The following is a 13,619-nucleotide window of genomic DNA, read 5'->3' as shown; positions in this document are numbered from 1 at the left end:
CTATGTACAAGAATATAACTACTATAATACTGCCCCCTATATACAAGAATATAACTACTATAATACTGCCCCCTATATACAAGAATATACCTACTATAATACTGCTCCCTATGTATAAGAATATAACTACTATAATACTGCCCCTATATACAAGAATATACCTACTATAATACTGCTCCCTATGTATAAGAATATAACTACTATAATACTGCCCCTATGTACAAGAATATAACGACTATAATACTGCCCCTATGTACAAGAATATAACTACTATAATACTGCCCCCTATATACAAGAATATACCTACTATAATACTGCTCCCTATGTATAAGAATATAACTACTATAATACTGCCCCCTATATACAAGAATATACCTACTATAATACTGCTTCTTATGTATAAGAATATACCTACTATAATACTGCCCCCTATATACAAGAATATACCTACTATAATACTGCTCCCTATGTATAAGAATATAACTACTATAATACTGCCCCTATGTACAAGAATATAACTACTATAATACTGCCCCCTATATACAAGAATATACCTATTATAATACTGCTCCCTATGTATAAGAATATAACTACTATAATACTGCCCCCTATATACAAGAATATACCTACTATAATACTGCTCCCTATGTATAAGAATATAACTACTATAATACTGCTCCTATGTACAAGAATATAACTACTATAATACTGCTCCTATGTACAAGAATATAACTACTATAATACTGCCCCTATGTACAAGAATATAACTACTATAATACTGCCCCTATGTACAAGAATATAACTACTATAATACTGCCCCTATGTACAAGAATATAACTACTATAATACTTCCCCTATGTACAAGAATATAACTACTATAATACTGCCCCCTATGTACAAGAATATAACTACTATAATACTGCTCCTATGTACAAGAATATAACTACTATAATACTGCTCCAATGTACAAGAATATAACTACTATAATACTGCACCTATGTACAAGAATATAAGTACTATAATACTGCTCCTATATACAAGAATATAACTACTATAATACTGCCCCTATGTACAAGAATATAACTACTATAATACTGCCCCTATGTACAAGAATATAACTACTATAATACTGCTCCTATATACAAGAATATAACTACTATAATACTGCTCCTATATACAAGAATATAACTACTATAATACTGCCCCCTATATACAAGAATATAACTACTATAATACTGCCCCCTATATACAAGAATATAACTACTATAATACTGCCCCTATGTACAAGAATATAACTACTATAATACTGCCCCTATGTACAAGAATATAACTACTATAATACTGCTCCTATATACAAGAATATAACTACTATAATACTGCTCCTATATACAAGAATATAACTACTATAATACTGCCCCCTATATACAAGAATATAACTACTATAATACTGCCCCCTGTAGAGCAGCAGTGATATAGAGCCATATTTGGGGTCTGCGCTCTGCCGCGGTGTGCAGGGGTCTTGTGGTCAGGCGGTCACGTTGCTCCCATTAGTCGGTGACGTTGCTCCAGTCCCGTGGTCCTCGGCCTCGCTCTTCTTGTGGAGGCCATTGTCTGCGTCCTCGGGATGTGAGACTTCGGTTCCTTCTTGTTTGCGTCTCATGATCCACGCATCGTCCTGTAATGAAGTTACTCTCTGGATAATGTGATTTGGGGGATTTCACCCTTGTTGAGGGTCCCTCTGTATTTGGGAGGGTCTGAGCCGCTGTGAGTGATGCGGCTCAGCCTCTTTGTGATTACCGAACTTTATAAACCGAGTGATGGGAATAGATCAATATTACGGAGAAGGACTGTACCACAATGAGTCGCCTCAGCCTCTGCTTCCTCCTCATCGTCGCTGCCTCCTGGAGCCCCAGTAAGTGTCAGCAACGTATGGAGCCATCACTTCTATCATTTCAGTACTGGTAACTAGTGATGAGCGGGCACTACCATGCTCGGGTGCTCAGTACTGGTAACTAGTGATGAGCGGGCACTACCATGCTCGGGTGCTCAGTACTGGTAACTAGTGATGAGCGGGCACTACCATGCTCGGGTGCTCAGTACTGGTAACTAGTGATGAGCGGGCACTACCATGCTCGGGTGCTCTGTACTCATAACTAGTGATGAGCGGGCACTACCATGCTCAGGTGCTCAGTACTGGTAACTAGTGATGAGCGAGCACTACCATGCTCGGGTGCTCAGTACTGGTAACTAGTGATGAGTGAGCACTACCATGCTCGGGTGCTCAGTACTGGTAACTAGTGATGAGCGGGCACTACCATGCTCGGGTGCTCTGTACTCATAACTAGTGATGAGCGGGCACTACCATGCTCAGGTGCTCAGTACTGGTAACTAGTGATGAGCGAGCACTACCATGCTCGGGTGCTCAGTACTGGTAACTAGTGATGAGCGGGCACTACCATGCTCGGGTGCTCAGTACTGGTAACTAGTGATGAGCGAGCACTACCATGCTCAGGTGCTCTGTACTCATAACTAGTGATGAGCGGGCACTACCATGCTCAGGTGCTCAGTACTGGTAACTAGTGATGAGCGGGCACTACCATGCTCAGGTGCTCTGTACTCATAACTAGTGATGAGCGGGCACTACCATGCTCAGGTGCTCTGTACTCATAACTAGTGATGAGCGGGCACTACCATGCTCAGGTGCTCAGTACTGGTAGCTAGTGATGAGCGGGCACTACCATGCTCGGGTGCTCAGTACTGGTAACTAGTGATGAACGGGAACTACCATGCTCAGGTTCTCAGTACTGGTAACTAGTGATGAGCGGACACTACCATGCTCAGGTGCTCACTACTGGTAACTAGTGATGAGCGAGCACTACCATGCTCGGGTGCTCAGTACTGGTAACTAGTGATGAGCGGGCACTACCATGCTCGGGTGCTCAGTACTGGTAACTAGTGATGAGCGGGCACTACCATGCTCGGGTGCTCAGTACTGGTAACTAGTGATGAGCGGGCACTACCATGCTCGGGGGCTCACTACTGGTAACTAGTGATGAGCGAGCACTACCATGCTCGGGTGCTCAGTATTGGTAACTAGTGATGAGCGGGCACTACCATGCTCAGGTGCTCAGTACTTGTAACTAGTGATGAGCGGGCACTACCATGCTCAGGTGCTCAGTACTGGTAAGTAGTGATGAGCGGACACTACCATGCTCGGGTGCTCAGTACTCGTAACTAGTGATGAGCGGGCACTACCATGCTCGGGTGCTCTGTACTGGTAACTAGTGATGAGCGGGCACTACCATGCTCAGGTGCTCAGTACTGGTAACTAGTGATGAGCGGACACTACCATGCTCGGATGCTCAGTACTGGTAACTAGTGATGAGCGGGCACTACCATGCTCGGGTGCTCAGTACTCGTAACTAGTGATGAGCGGGCACTACCATGCTCAGGTTCTCAGTACTGGTAACTAGTGATGAGCGGGCACTACCATGCTCGGGTGCTCTGTACTGGTATCTAGTGATGAGCGGGCACTACCATGCTCGGGTGCTCAGTACTCGTAACTAGTGATGAGCGGGCACTACCATGCTCGGGTGCTCAGTACTGGTAACTAGTGATGAGCGGGCACTACCATGCTCAGGTTCTCAGTACTGGTAACTAGTGATGAGCGGGCACTACCATGCTCGGGTGCTCAGTACTGGTAACTAGTGATGAGTGGGCACTACCATGCTCGGGGGCTCAGTACTGGTAACTAGTGATGAGCGGGCAGTACCATGCTCGGGTGCTCAGTACTGGTAACTAGTGATGCTTTTCCTAGTCCATCCTGTATCGCCATCTGCTGGCAGCCGGAGGACTTGCTGCTGTATATCTCGAGCTGCAGGTTTTCGGCTGTTATATGCAGTGTCTCCCCTCTGCAGGTTTTCGGCTGTTATATGCAGTGTCTCCCCTCTGCAGGTTTTCGGCTGTTATATGCAGTGTCTCTCCTCTGCAGGTTTTCGGCTGTTATATGCAGTGTCTCCCCTCTGCAGGTTTTCGGTTGTTATATGCAGTGTCTCCCCTCGGCAGGATTTCGGCTGTTATATGCAGTGTCTCCCCTCTGCAGGTTTTCGGCTGTTATATGCAGTGTCTCCCCTCTGCAGGTTTTCGGCTGTTATATGCAGTGTCTCTCCTCTGCAGGTTTTCGGCTGTTATATGCAGTGTCTCCCCTCTGCAGGTTTTCGGTTGTTATATGCAGTGTCTCCCCTCGGCAGGATTTCGGCTGTTATATGCAGTGTCTCCTCTCTGCAGGTTTTCGGCTGTTATATGCAGTGTCTCCCCTCGGCAGGATTTCGGCTGTTATATGCAGTGTCTCCTCTGCAGGTTTTCGGTTGTTATATGCAGTGTCTCCCCTCGGCAGGATTTCGGCTGTTATATGCAGTGTCTCTCCTCTGCAGGTTTTCGGCTGTTATATGCAGTGTCTCCCCTCTGCAGGTTTTCGGCTGTTATATGCAGTGTCTCTCCTCTGCAGGTTTTCGGCTGTTATATGCAGTGTCTCCTCTGCAGGTTTTCGGTTGTTATATGCAGTGTCTCCCCTCGGCAGGTTTTCAGCTGTTATATGCAGTGTCTCCCCTCTGCAGGTTTTCGGCTGTTATATGCAGTGTCTCCCCTCTGCAGGTTTTCGGCTGTTATATGCAGTGTCTCCCCTCTGCAGGTTTTCGGCTGTTATATGCAGTGTCTCTCCTCTGCAGGTTTTCGGCTGTTATATGCAGTGTCTCCCCTCTGCAGGTTTTCAGCTGTTATATGCAGGGTCTCCCCTCGGCAGGTTTTCGGCTGTTATATGCAGTGTCTTCCCTCTGCAGGTTTTCGGCTGTTATATGCAGTGTCTCCCCTCTGCAGGTTTTCGGCTGTTATATGCAGTGTCTCCCCTCTGCAGGTTTTCGGCTGTTATATGCAGTGTCTCTCCTCGGCAGATTTTCGGCTGTTATATGCAGTGTCTCCCCTCTGCAGGTTTTTGGCTGTTATATGCAGTGTCTCCCCTCGGCTGGTTTTCGGCTGTTATATGCAGTGCCTCCCCTCGGCAGGTTTTCAGCTGTTATATGCAGTGTCTCCCCTCTGCAGGTTTTCGGCTGTTATATGCAGTGTCTCCCCTCTGCAGGTTTTCGGCTGTTATATGCAGTGTCTCCCCACTGCAGGTTTTCGGCTGTTATATGCAGTGTCTCCCCTCTGCAGGTTTTGTTTGTTATATGCAGTGTCTCCCCTCGGCAGGTTTTCGGCTGTTATATGCAGTGTCTCCCCTCTGCAGGTTTTCGGCTGTTATATGCAGTGTCTCTCCTCTGCAGGTTTTCGGCTGTTATATGCAGTGTCTCTCCTCTGCAGGTTTTCGGCTGTTATATGCAGTGTCTCCCCTCTGCAGGTTTTCGGCTGTTATATGCAGTGTCTCCCCTCTGCAGGTTTTCGGTTGTTATATGCAGTGTCTCCCCTCGGCAGGTTTTCGGCTGTTATATGCAGTGTCTCCCCTCTGCAGGTTTTCGGCTGTTAAATGCAGTGTCTCCCCTCTGCAGGTTTTCGGTTGTTATATGCAGTGTCTCCCCTCTGCAGGTTTTCGGCTGTTATATGCAGTGTCTCCCCTCTGCAGGTTTTCGGTTGTTATATGCAGTGTCTCCCCTCTGCAGGTTTTCGGCTGTTATATGCAGTGTCTCCCCTCTGCAGGTTTTCGGCTGTTATATGCAGTGTTTCCCCTCTGCAGGTTTTCGGCTGTTATATGCAGTGTCTCCCCTCTGCAGGTTTTCGGCTGTTATATGCAGTGTCTCCCCTCTGCAGGTTTTCGGTTGTTATATGCAGTGTCTCCTCTCTGCAGGTTTTCGGCTGTTATATGCAGTGTCTCCCCTCTGCAGGTTTTCGGCTGTTATATGCAGTGTCTCCCCTCTGCAGGTTTTCGGCTGTTATATGCAGTGTCTCCCCTCTGCAGGTTTTCGGTTGTTATATGCAGTGTCTCCCCTCGGCAGGTTTTCGGCTGTTATATGCAGTGTCTCCCCTCTGCAGGTTTTCGGCTGTTATATGCAGTGTCTCCAATCTGCAGGTTTTCAATTGTTATATGCAGTGTCTCCCCTCGGCAGGTTTTCGGCTGTTATATGCAGTGTCTCCCCTCGGCAGGTTTTCGGTTGTTATATGCAGTGTCTCTCCTCGGCAGGTTTTCGGCTGTTATATGCAGTGTCTCCCCTCTGCAGGTTTTCGGTTGTTATATGCAGTGTCTCCCCTCGGCAGGTTTTCGGCTGTTATATGCAGTGTCTCCCCTCTGCAGGTTTTCGGCTGTTATATGCAGTGTCTCCCCTCGGCAGGTTTTCGGCTGTTATATGCAGTGTCTCCCCTCTGCAGGTTTTCGGTTGTTATATGCAGTGTCTCTCCTCGGCAGGTTTTCGGCTGTTATATGCAGTGTCTCCCCTCTGCAGGTTTTTGGTTGTTATATGCAGTGTCTCCCCTCGGCAGGTTTTCGGCTGTTATATGCAGTGTCTCCTCTCTGCAGGTTTTCGGCTGTTATATGCAGTGTCTCCCCTCTGCAGGTTTTCGGCTGTTATATGCAGTGTCTCCCCTCGGCAGGTTTTCGGCTGTTATATGCAGTGTCTCCCCTCTGCAGGTTTTTGGCTGTTATATGCAGTGTCTCCCCTCGGCAGGTTTTCGGCTGTTATATGCAGTGTCTCCCCTCTGCAGGTTTTCAGTTGTTATATGCAGTGTCTCCCCTCTGCAGGTTTTCGGCTGTTATATGCAGTGTCTCCTCTCTGCAGATTTTCGGCTGTTATATGCAGTGTCTCCCCTCTGCAGGTTTTCGGCTGTTATATGCAGTGTCTCCCCTCGGCAGGTTTTCGGCTGTTATATGCAGTGTCTCCCCTCTGCAGGTTTTCGGTTGTTATATGCAGTGTCTCTCCTCGGCAGGTTTTCGGCTGTTATATGCAGTGTCTCCCCTCTGCAGGATTTCGGCTGTTATATGCAGTGTCCCCTCTCTGCAGGTTTTCGGCTGTTATATGCAGTGTCTCCCCTCTGCAGGTTTTCGGTTGTTATATGCAGTGTCTCTCCCCGGCAGGTTTTCGGCTGTTATATGCAGTGTCTCCCCTCTGCAGGATTTCGGCTGTTATATGCAGTGTCTCCTCTCTGCAGGTTTTCGGCTGTTATATGCAGTGTCTCCCCTCTGCAGGTTTTCGGTTGTTATATGCAGTGTCTCCTCTCTGCAGGTTTTCGGCTGTTATATGCAGTGTCTCCCCTCTGCAGGTTTTCGGCTGTTATATGCAGTGTCTCCTCTCTGCAGGTTTTCGGCTGTTATATGCAGTGTCTCCCCTCGGCTGGTTTTCGGCTGTTATATGCAGTGTCTCCCCTCTGCAGGTTTTCGGCTGTTATATGCAGTGTCTCCCCTCTGCAGGTTTTCGGCTGTTATATGCAGTGTCTCCCCTCTGCAGGTTTTCGGCTGTTATATGCAGTGTTTCCTCTCTGCAGGTTTTCGGCTGTTATATGCAGTGTCTCCCCTCTGCAGGTTTTCGGTTGTTATATGCAGTGTCTCCCCTCGGCAGGATTTCGGCTGTTATATGCAGTGTCTCCTCTCTGCAGGTTTTTGGGTGTTATATGCAGTGTCTCCCCTCTGCAGGTTTTCGGTTGTTATATGCAGTGTCTCTCCCCGGCAGGTTTTCGGCTGTTATATGCAGTGTCTCCCCTCTGCAGGATTTCGGCTGTTATATGCAGTGTCTCCTCTCTGCAGGTTTTCGGCTGTTATATGCAGTGTCTCCCCTCTGCAGGTTTTCGGCTGTTATATGCAGTGTCTCCCCTCGGCTGGTTTTCGGCTGTTATATGCAGTGTCTCCCCTCTGCAGGTTTTCGGCTGTTATATGCAGTGTCTCCCCTCTGCAGGTTTTCGGCTGTTATATGCAGTGTCTCCCCTCTGCAGGTTTTCGGCTGTTATATGCAGTGTCTCCGCTCTGCAGGTTTTCGGCTGTTATATGCAGTGTCTCCCCTCTGCAGGTTTTCGGCTGTTATATGCAGTGTCTCCCCTCTGCAGGTTTTCGGCTGTTATATGCAGTGTCTCCGCTCTGCAGGTTTTCGGCTGTTATATGCAGTGTCTCCTCTCTGCAGGTTTTCGGTTGTTATATGCAGTGTCTCCTCTGCAGGTTTTCGGCTCTTATTTGCAGTGTCTCCCCTCTGCAGGTTTTCGGCTGTTATATGCAGTGTCTCCCCTCGGCTGGTTTTCGGCTGTTATATGCAGTGTCTCCCCTCTGCAGGTTTTCGGCTGTTATATGCAGTGTCTCCCCTCTGCAGGTTTTCGGCTGTTATATGCAGTGTCTCCTCTCTGCAGGTTTTCGGCTGTTATATGCAGTGTCTCCCCTCTGCAGGTTTTCGGCTGTTATATGCAGTGTCTCGCAGGTTTTCGGCTGTTATATGCAGTGTCTCCCCTCGGCAGGTTTTCGGCTGTTATATGCAGTGTCTCCCCTCGGCAGGTTTTCGGCTGTTATATGCAGTCTCCCCTCTGCAGGTTTTCGGCTGTTATATGCAGTGTCTCCCCTCTGCAGGTTTTTGGCTGTTATATGCAGTGTCTCCCCTCTGCAGGTTTTTGGCTGTTATATGCAGTGTCTCCCCTCTGCAGGTTTTCGGCTGTTATATGCAGTGTCTCCCCTCTGCAGGTTTTCGGCTGTTATATGCAGTGTCTCCCCTCTGCAGGTTTTCGGCTGTTATATGCAGTGTCTCCCCTCTGCAGGTTTTCGGCTGTTATATGCAGTGTCTCCCCTCTGCAGGTTTTCGGCTGTTATATGCAGTGTCTCTCCTCTGCAGGTTTTCGGCTGTTATATGCAGTGTCTCCTCTCTGCAGGTTTTCGGTTGTTATATGCAGTGTCTCCCCTCTGCAGGTTTTCGGCTGTTATATGCAGTGTCTCCTCTCTGCAGGTTTTCGGCTGTTATATGCAGTGTCTCCTCTCTGCAGGTTTTCGGCTGTTATATGCAGTGTCTCGCAGGTTTTCGGCTGTTATATGCAGTGTCTCCTCTCTGCAGGTTTTCGGCTGTTATATGCAGTGTCTCCTCTCTGCAGGTTTTCGGCTGTTATATGCAGTGTCTCCCCTCTGCAGGTTTTCGGCTGTTATATGCAGTGTCTCCTCTCTGCAGGTTTTCGGCTGTTATATGCAGTGTCTCCCCTCTGCAGGTTTTCGGCTGTTATATGCAGTGTCTCCTCTCTGCAGGTTTTCGGCTGTTATATGCAGTGTCTCCCCTCTGCAGGTTTTCGGCTGTTATATGCAGTGTCTCCCCTCTGCAGGTTTTCGGCTGTTATATGCAGTGTCTCCCCTCTGCAGGTTTTCGGCTGTTATATGCAGTGTCTCCCCTCTGCAGGTTTTCGGCTGTTATATGCAGTGTCTCCCCTCTGCAGGTTTTCGGCTGTTATATGCAGTGTCTCCCCTCTGCAGGTTTTCGGCTGTTATATGCAGTGTCTCCCCTCTGCAGGTTTTCGGCTGTTATATGCAGTGTCTCCCCTCTGCAGGTTTTCGGCTGTTATATGCAGTGTCTCCCCTCTGCAGGTTTTCGGCTGTTATATGCAGTGTCTCCCCTCTGCAGGTTTTCGGCTGTTATATGCAGTGTCTTCCCTCTGCAGGTTTTCGGCTGTTATATGCAGTGTCTCCCCTCTGCAGGTTTTCGGCTGTTATATGCAGTGTCTCCCCTCTGCAGGTTTTCGGCTGTTATATGCAGTGTCTCCCCTCTGCAGGTTTTCGGCTGTTATATGCAGTGTCTCCCCTCTGCAGGTTTTCGGCTGTTATATGCAGTGTCTCCCCTCTGCAGGTTTTCGGCTGTTATATGCAGTGTCTCCCCTCTGCAGGTTTTCGGTTGTTATATGCAGTGTCTCCCCTCTGCAGGTTTTCGGCTGTTATATGCAGTGTCTCCCCTCTGCAGGTTTTCGGCTGTTATATGCAGTGTCTCCTCTCTGCAGGTTTTCGGCTGTTATATGCAGTGTCTCCCCTCTGCAGGTTTTCGGCTGTTATATGCAGTGTCTCCCCTCTGCAGGTTTTCGGCTGTTATATGCAGTGTCTCCCCTCTGCAGGTTTTCGGCTGTTATATGCAGTGTCTCCCCTCTGCAGGTTTTCGGCTGTTATATGCAGTGTCTCCCCTCTGCAGGTTTTCGGCTGTTATATGCAGTGTCTCTCCTCTGCAGGTTTTCGGCTGTTATATGCAGTGTCTCCTCTGCAGGTTTTCGGCTGTTATATGCAGTGTCTCCCCTCTGCAGGTTTTCGGCTGTTATATGCAGTGTCTCCCCTCTGCAGGTTTTCGGCTGTTATATGCAGTGTCTCCCCTCTGCAGGTTTTCGGCTGTTAAATGCAGTGTCTCCCCTCTGCAGGTTTTCGGCTGTTATATGCAGTGTCTCCCCTCTGCAGGTTTTCGGCTGTTATATGCAGTGTCTCCCCTCTGCAGGTTTTCGGCTGTTATATGCAGTGTCTCCCCTCTGCAGGTTTTCGGCTGTTATATGCAGTGTCTCCCCTCTGCAGGTTTTCGGCTGTTATATGCAGTGTCTCCCCTCTGCAGGTTTTCGGCTGTTATATGCAGTGTCTCCCCTCTGCAGGATTTTGGCTGTTATATGCAGTGTCTCCCCTCTGCAGGTTTTCGGCTGTTATATGCAGTGTCTCCCCTCTGCAGGTTTTCGGCTGTTATATGCAGTGTCTCCCCTCTGCAGGTTTTCGGCTGTTATATGCAGTGTCTCCCCTCTGCAGGTTTTCGGCTGTTATATGCAGTGTCTCCTCTCTGCAGGATTTCGGCTGTTATATGCAGTGTCTCCCCTCTGCAGGTTTTCGGCTGTTATATGCAGTGTCTCCCCTCTGCAGGTTTTCGGCTGTTATATGCAGTGTCTCCTCTCTGCAGGATTTCGGCTGTTATATGCAGTGTCTCCCCTCTGCAGGTTTTCGGCTGTTATATGCAGTGTCTCCCCTCTGCAGGTTTTCGGCTGTTATATGCAGTGTCTCCTCTCTGCAGGATTTCGGCTGTTATATGCAGTGTCTCCCCTCTGCAGGTTTGTGGCTGTTATATGCAGTGTCTCCCCTCTGCAGGTTTTCGGCTGTTATATGCAGTGTCTCCTCTCTGCAGGATTTCGGCTGTTATATGCAGTGTCTCCCCTCTGCAGGTTTTCGGCTGTTATATGCAGTGTCTCCCCTCTGCAGGTTTTCGGCTGTTATATGCAGTGTCTCCTCTCTGCAGGATTTCGGCTGTTATATGCAGTGTCTCCCCTCTGCAGGTTTTCGGCTGTTATATGCAGTGTCTCCCCTCTGCAGGTTTTCGGCTGTTATATGCAGTGTCTCCTCTCTGCAGGATTTCGGCTGTTATATGCAGTGTCTCCCCTCTGCAGGTTTTCGGCTGTTATATGCAGTGTCTCCCCTCTGCAGGTTTTCGGCTGTTATATGCAGTGTCTCCTCTCTGCAGGATTTCGGCTGTTATATGCAGTGTCTCCCCTCTGCAGGTTTTCGGCTGTTATATGCAGTGTCTCCCCTCTGCAGGTTTTCGGCTGTTATATGCAGTGTCTCCTCTCTGCAGGTTTTCGGCTGTTATATGCAGTGTCTCCCCTCTGCAGGTTTTCGGCTGTTATATGCAGTGTCTCCTCTCTGCAGGTTTTCGGCTGTTATATGCAGTGTCTCCTCTCTGCAGGTTTTCGGCTGTTATATGCAGTGTCTCGCAGGTTTTCGGCTGTTATATGCAGTGTCTCCTCTCTGCAGGTTTTCGGCTGTTATATGCAGTGTCTCCTCTCTGCAGGTTTTCGGCTGTTATATGCAGTGTCTCCTCTCTGCAGGTTTTCGGCTGTTATATGCAGTGTCTCCCCTCTGCAGGTTTTCGGCTGTTATATGCAGTGTCTCCCCTCTGCAGGTTTTCGGCTGTTATATGCAGTGTCTCCCCTCTGCAGGTTTTCGGCTGTTATATGCAGTGTCTCCCCTTTGCAGGTTTTCGGCTGTTATATGCAGTGTCTCCCCTCTGCAGGTTTTCGGCTGTTATATGCAGTGTCTCCCCTCTGCAGGTTTTCGGCTGTTATATGCAGTGTCTCCCCTCTGCAGGTTTTCGGCTGTTATATGCAGTGTCTCCCCTCTGCAGGTTTTCGGCTGTTATATGCAGTGTCTCCCCTCTGCAGGTTTTGGGCTGTTATATGCAGTGTCTCCCCTCTGCAGGTTTTCGGCTGTTATATGCAGTGTCTCCCCTCTGCAGGTTTTCGGCTGTTATATGCAGTGTCTCCTCTCTGCAGGTTTTCGGCTGTTATATGCAGTGTCTCCCCTCTGCAGGTTTTCGGCTGTTATATGCAGTGTCTCCCCTTTGCAGGTTTTCGGCTGTTATATGCAGTGTCTCCCCTTTGCAGGTTTTCGGCTGTTATATGCAGTGTCTCCCCTCTGCAGGTTTTCGGCTGTTATATGCAGTGTCTCCTCTCTGCAGGTTTTCGGCTGTTATATGCAGTGTCTCTCCTCTGCAGGTTTTCGGCTGTCATATGCAGTGTCTCCCCTCTGCAGGTTTTCGGCTGTTATATGCAGTGTGTCCCCTCTGCAGGTTTTCGGCTGTTATATGCAGTGTCTCCCCTCTGCAGGTGGGGGCGCCGTGCCTCCCGTCTGGGGGTGTGACAGCTTCCTGGGGTTCTGCCGGCTGGCGTGCTTTGCTCGCGAGTCTTCGGTTGGACAAAAAGAATGCGCAGAGGGATTTCTGTAAGTAACAAACCCCCTCCTCACAAATAGTGACCCCCTATTATCACCATAGTTACCCTATTACTGAGCCCCCATAAGAGGCTGCCCCCTGTATTATGTCCCTGAGGCACAATATCTCCCCTCCTCCATCATGCTGACTGTTTCCACCCCACGCGTGACCCCTCCGATCCCGGGTGACGCCTTCCCTTTATGTTTCTGCAGATGTTGCGTCCCAAATGGCTTTGGCGGCTTCTGATGACGGAGAATTGAGAAGACGAAGAAGATCGTGAAAGTCGCAAGAAAAGAAGAAAAAGAATAAAGAAAGCGACCGAAGAACAATGAGAAATAAACAATAAACAACAACAACTCCCAGCATTGTCTTATTATAACGAGCATCAATACACAGAGCAGAGTGTGTGTAGTACCCGCAAACAACCACAAGAGGGCGAGCAAGTGCAACCAGTCTGGGGTCTGTCCGTATACAGTCAGTGCTGGAGCCCCCTTATACATCCAGCCTGGGGGTCCGTCCTTATACAGTCAGTGCTGGAGCCCCCCTTATACACCCAGCCTGGGGGTCCGTCCTTATACAGTCAGTGCTGGAGCCCCCCTTATACATCCAGCCTGGGGGTCCGTCCTTATACAGTCAGTGCTGGAGCCCCCCTTATACATCCAGCCTGGGGGTCCGTCCATATACAATCAGTGCTGGAGACTCCCTTATACACCCAGCCTGGGGGTCTGTCCTTATACAGTCAGTGCTGGAGCCCCCCTTATACATCCAGCCTGGGGGTCCGTCCTTATACAATCAGTGCTGGAGACTCCCTTATACACCCAGCCTGGGGGTCTGTCCTTATACAGTCAGTGCTGGAGCCCCCCTTATACATCCAGCCTGGGGGTCCGTCCTTATACAGTCAGTGCTGGAGCGTCCCTTATACATCCAGCCTGGGGGTCCGTCCTTATACAGTCAGTGCTGGAGCGTCCC

At 49.1% G+C, this 13,619-nt stretch overlaps 1 long non-coding RNA gene across 1 annotated transcript; it reads left to right on the top strand.

Moving 5' to 3' along the window:
- Positions 1–1,636: 1,636 nt before the first annotated feature.
- Positions 1,637–12,930, top strand: LOC142290755 (uncharacterized). The gene is made up of 3 exons (XR_012750380.1): positions 1,637–1,912; positions 12,547–12,661; positions 12,863–12,930. It is a non-coding gene; the product is annotated as an uncharacterized LOC142290755 (long non-coding RNA).
- The last annotated feature ends 689 nt before the right edge of the window (positions 12,931–13,619 follow it).

This window comes from Anomaloglossus baeobatrachus, chromosome 2, assembly GCF_048569485.1.
Source record: "Anomaloglossus baeobatrachus isolate aAnoBae1 chromosome 2, aAnoBae1.hap1, whole genome shotgun sequence".
Taxonomy (NCBI): Eukaryota; Metazoa; Chordata; class Amphibia; order Anura; family Aromobatidae; genus Anomaloglossus; species Anomaloglossus baeobatrachus.
This window is presented reverse-complemented; position numbering and strand designations above follow the sequence as displayed.